Here is a 6,000-nt window from a genome sequence, read left to right as displayed (position 1 = left end):
TACAGCAGCCATAACTTTAATCACAACTACAGTTTTGGTTAACATTAAAATAGTATAGTGACTTAAAATCATGAGTATGCTGGATATCTAATGTCATGACATTACCCAAATCATAGCACATTTAAAATAAATAACATGATATCATTGTATGCACTGTACAGAGGGAAGAGAGAGGAACACTCTTTGGTTTGGGTATTTTGTGTCACAATGCCAAACCAGAGATGATGTTAGGTTTGGTTTCCAGAGGGGGAAAGTAGCCCTCAGCATTCTGAAGCACCAAGCTTTGTCCTGGGATTCACTCAACATCAGAGCTGGATGAATAAACTCATTGTTGTCTCCTTGTTCCCTTTTTGTGGGGGAAAAAAAAAACAACCGAAAACCAACAAACCACCATAAAAAAACTCCACAAACAAACAAAAAAAAACACCACAAAAAAACCCCACAAAAAACCCCAAACAACCAAACCCCAAACCAAATCAACTAACCATAACACAAGAAACCCCCTGCCCCAAAATCCTACAACAAACCCCCTCCAAAACCCCAAAAGACCCCAAACAACCCAAAACTTTCCTCAATTTTGCACAGTACTGTGAGTAAAGCAAGAGAATTAAAAGCATATATCTGGGCAATGGATAACAACAGTCTGGACCCAGAACCCTACTGACAGGGCATATATCATCTGGAACTGTTTTCAAAGACATTTAAATAATCATCTTTGTTCACAGACTTAAAAGTAGCTATGACAGTATTTTTTCTGAGGTGTATTCTTATAAGGAATTATATAATAATATTCAAATTGTTAATAATCACCTTACTGTACATACAGATGTACAAAGACTGATCTTGAAAATCTTGGTCCTGTAAAGCAGTGGAAGAGGGCCCCTGATTTAAATGAGTTATTCTGCAAGCATCTCATCACATTCAAAATATTACTTGGAGAAGTGTATTTAATCTATCAGCTTACCCATGCGGAGGACTGGGGTCATCACATGAAGGTTTAAATCAGTTTTTCTGATGGCTGTAAATGAAAATTTTTTTTTTTTTTGTGCATAGCCATTGTAAAGTAGCACAGGTAAAATTCATAAAATAATTTTCTTTCTTCATGGTATACACTTGCAGAGGAAAAAAGAGTGTGTCAGTCTCAAAACTAATGCAGTCTGGGTGTTATTTCCATGTGCTATGACCATGGTTTCCATAATACACTGATACTTGAAGCTCAGTCACCATTAGATCATTGACTTACCCTGGATGTGAAAGCAGAAGGGAAATTTCACCTGGGAAAGAACCAGTAGTTTTGCAGATGACAAGGAAAAAAAAAGGTTGCTCTTCATCATAAGCAGGAGTTGTGAATATTTCCACTGCAAATTTGCAGTTTATACTGCACAATTTTCTAAGTTTTCTCTGAGATTCATTTACCTTAAAACCAAGACTGATAATCTTTTCAGATTTGTGATAAAGAGGTATGATTCGTGCTGACAAAATTGAAACAGTAATCAGTATTTTTAAAATGTAACTTTTTAGGAGAAGAGGGAGAGGAAAGTTCAGCAGATGCCCAGTAGAAAAAAACCCAAACAGAGATAAAAAGAGCTGTGTTTATCTAGGAAACTGAAGAATTGGGGAAAATCCAGGAAAGTTTTAATTATATTAAATTTATGGGTTTAGTGTTTTTAGTAAGGTAATAGGATGTACTAATTTTGTATTTACTTACATAATATAGACCTAATAGGCACGTGGAAACAAAAAAGGTCATTTACAGGACACTGAGGAAGACCACAGGCCTTCATCCCTGAGACCCCCAAAAATGAGGAGAGCCCTAAAAAGGGGATAGTGGATCTGTGCAGTGTGGGTGGAAATGGGCAGTGATGTCATCTTAGGAATTAAAAATAGGAGGGAATGGGAGGTGACCCACAGTATAAAAAGGTTAATTTTTGAACATCTTATTTGTACAGGGGACAGGAGACCAAGTCCTGCTCTGCACCCCACAGGAATGTATCCCACGGTATAAATTTGCTTTTATGTTTAATACTCTATAAAAATATTTTATTGTATTTTAAATATAAATATTTTATCTTTTATCTTATATTTTATAAATTTGCTTTGTGTTATTATTTAGAAGCAATGCTCAAATTAAAATTGCTGCTATATTTAATTTGTTTAGAGTTTGGGTTGGGTTTTTTTGATTTTTTTTTTATTGAAAATTAAGCAGCACACTCATTTAAAACAGATACAATACTCAATACTAAATTGTTTCAAGGGGGAAACACTTTTAAAATATCTTGTAGCAACAAAAATTTCTTTTTCATAATTTGTTACAGGTAACGGATGACATGTTTAGGATACACTGATAATAGAATGAAAGAGAAATCATGAAATTTCATCATCTTTCTCCACTCCTGGGCCCTTTTTTACGCTAACCAGGTGAAATCTCAGAGCAGGGTCAGGCAAAGAAGTCTCTTAATGTGCGTGTATTTATCAGGGTGGGGGAGAACTCTGCATGGACCTTCTATAACTTTTTGTGTGAGTGCAGATGAAGCCTAGGCTTCCTTTAATTAATCTGTAAGTACTCTGCTCTCTAATCTGCTGTGGCCCTGGAGCTGTGGTCAGGGGCCTGTTGTTTATTTTTATTTTTATTTTTATTTTTATTATTTTTAATTTTTTTCCCACTGAACTGTGCTTGTGTCCGATACAGGATCTCTGACAGCTTTTCCCCCGTTCAGCTCCCACCTTGCCTTGCCTACACCTTTGTGCCACTCCAGCTGGATTTTCCTCTCTCTCCTCCTCCAAAGAAACCTTCCGATTTCAAGGAACGGCTTTTTACAGCTCATTGTGGGCAGAAAACATGGAGTTTATCACCTTCATCCATCCCCTCGCCAGGCGCAGAGACGAGAGCCGCCTCAGCATCCTTCACACGGGCATCCACGGAAAATGTCCCTGGCCTGAGAGAGACCTCCTCTGTTTCCACACCGAGGTGGCTTTTCCTCAGCTACCGGCTGTTATATGTGTGTCCCAATAATTGACTGGACACAAGCTCAATTAAATCAGATTGGAATTTACTGAGCAAGCGACAGAAAACCAAACAGCGCTGGGCGGCCGGGGGAGTCTCTGCTCCACCACGGTGCACACCACTATCTGAGAATCTCTGCTTTTATACTTTGCAGCTCCCTGTGATAAGTGTGTTTTTCTGTTTCTTCTGTATTTTCGCAAAGTTCTGCTTTGGAGGGGTCTTTATCCGGTAGCTGGTGCTCCGGTGGTTGTGGGAATGAGGCTCTGATCCCTGCAAAAAACCTGGTCACTCCGCTTTTCTTTTGTTTGCTTTGCCGGCTGTTTGAAGAGAGGGTCTTGGTGAGAATACCACGTGCTTCCTGTGATAGGTTTAGTGAACAATTACTGATTGGTAATCTATCATAATGATTTGTTAAAAAATACGGATATTGATGTAATACCGATACCCAACTCTGACGGACAAAGACTCTCTAACAGTTTGAAGTTACAAAGTGTGTGTTTATTACGACGTTGGGCAGTGTGTGGGATAGCTCCCAAATACACACCACAATTTACAGATGATCACAGGGGCTTTTTATGTCCAAAAGTGTTGAATACCCAAACCACAAATGCATATTCATGACTCTGGTCCATCCCATTCCCCGCTTCGTATGGTAATTAGCCAAAAAGCAATTAAGCATGCGGAGTTTGTTCTTTGAAATGGGTCAGTGGTCCTTCTTATGGGGTGGAGTCTCAAAATGATGAAGTAAGATGGGTCTTCCTCGCTTTGACTTTTTAACCTTTTAGTGTTGGTGACCCCTGGATCCTGTTTTCTCAAGACTATCTGATTTATGATCACACTGTGTTCTTGGAGTCTATTGATTAAGTTGACAGGTCTCCTGATTTATCGGTTCCTTAAATCCGGCTTATGTTTTAAAAAAAGGGAAGTTTACCTCAACAACGTCTAGTTAGCAAAGGGAAGTCTCCCTCAGCAATATCTAGTTTAACTCAAGTCCTTAATTCTTCAAAATTAATATCTCAATAGCACCGACGAGCTGCCTCAACAAGAGCCCTCCTCGGCCGTATGAGAAGGTACAGCGGGGCCCACACGGTATCCCCGTGTTATAGGCAAAATAGCCGAATTGTTTTATATAAAGAAATTTATTAAAGTCAATTCGGTTACAAATAAATAAAAAGTCCACCACCAAACTAAATCAAAAAAATTGAAGACACCAAGCCCGGGAGTTGGCACCTGGTGAACGAGGTCGGACCAGCGGACAGTCCTCCCCTTGTTCACAAGAAATTGCTGCTGGAGCTTAGATTTTATACAGTTTTTGTGCCCTCAGGCTAGACCCAGGATGTAAATCTTTTCAGCCCGTCCGATATAGTGTTATCTTTTGCATTGCATAGTTATTTACTGAAGTCCTTTTGTCTTTCCCTCCGGGCGGGCGATGATGTGTTTGGTCAGACAGCGATGATTGCTTCTTGTCTCGTTCCAAGAAAAAATGTTATTTCGCCCTGTGCCTTCAAGTGCAAATGAAGTCTCCCCCCTTGGATCTGAACTTTGCTCTGTACCTTCAAATGAAGTCTCTCCCTGAGTTTTAGGTTTTTCAGTCTGAATTTTACAAAAGGGGTGCTTCATATATCTACTAAATATTTAACTTTCAGCACTTTATATAAAATATTGTTACAAGCATGAATTAATTCTTAGCCTCCCTCATAACACCCGGCCAGGAATGCCCGGCCCCGGGGCAGCCGACAAAGAGCCGTGAGGAGGCTGGCATGGCCGGGGCAGCTGGCACCCATAATGCTGAGATATTAATTTTAAAGAATTAAGGACTTTAGTTAAAGAATTAGACGTGGACTTGCTGACGTAGACTTCCCTTTACATTTTGAAGAATAAAAGACTTTAGAGCACGTAGACTCCCCTTTTACTAACTAGACATTGCTGAGGTAAACTTCCTTTTTTTAACATAAGCCGGATTTAAGGAACCGATAAATCAGGAGACCTGTCAACTTAATCAATAGACTCCAAGAACACAGTGTGATCATAAATCAGAGAGTCTTGAGAAAACAGGATCCAGGTGTCACCAACACTAAAAGGTTAAAAAGGCAAAGCGAGGAAGACGCATCTTACTTCATCATTTTGAGACCCCACCACATAAGAAGGACCACTGACCCATTTCAAAGAACAAACTCCGCATGCTTAATTGCTTTTTGGCTAATTACCATACGAAGCGGGGAATGGGATGGACCAGAGTTATGAATATGCATTTGTGGTTTGGGTATTGAATACTCCTGTCCGTAAAAAGCCCCTGTGATCATCTGTAAATTGCGCGTGTGTATTTGGGAGCTATCCCACACACTGCCCGGCATCGTGATAAACACACACTTTGTAACTTCAAACTGTTAGAGAGTCTTTGTCCGTCAGAGTTGGATATTGGTATTAGATCAATATCCATATTTTTTTAACAAATCAATGTCAGCCCTCCTCCGCCGTCTGCGAACGTACAGTGGGTCCCATGAGTTACCCCCGGCCATGAAGGCCCGGCCCCGGGGCAGCCAACAAAGAGCCGTGAGGAGCCTGGCAGGGCCGGGGCAGCTGGTACCGATAACAACAGCCCTCCTCGGCTGTATGAGAAGGTACAGCGAGGCTGCAGCTCCGCTCCCATGAGCTATCCCCGGCCATGAAGGCCAGCCCCGGCTGCGGGCCCCGGGGCGGCCAAAAAACATCCGTGAGGAGGCTGGTATGGCCGGGGCAGCCTGCACCGATAATGTCAGCCCTCCTCGGCTGTCTGCGAACCTACAGTGGGACTCCAGCTCCGCTCCCATGAGCTATCCCCGGCCATGAAGGCCCGGCCCCGGGGCGGCCAAAAAACATCCGTGAGGAGGCTGGCATGGCCGGGGCAGCTGGTACCGATAATGTCAGCCCTCCTCGGCCGTATGAGAAGGTGCAGCGGGACTCCAGCCCCGCTCCCATGAGCTATCCCCGGCCAGGAATGCCCGGCCTCTCCCCGC

The sequence above is a fragment of the Sylvia atricapilla genome, chromosome 4 (assembly GCF_009819655.1).
Source record: "Sylvia atricapilla isolate bSylAtr1 chromosome 4, bSylAtr1.pri, whole genome shotgun sequence".
NCBI lineage: Eukaryota > Metazoa > Chordata > Aves > Passeriformes > Sylviidae > Sylvia > Sylvia atricapilla.
Note: the sequence above shows the minus strand (reverse complement) of the source record.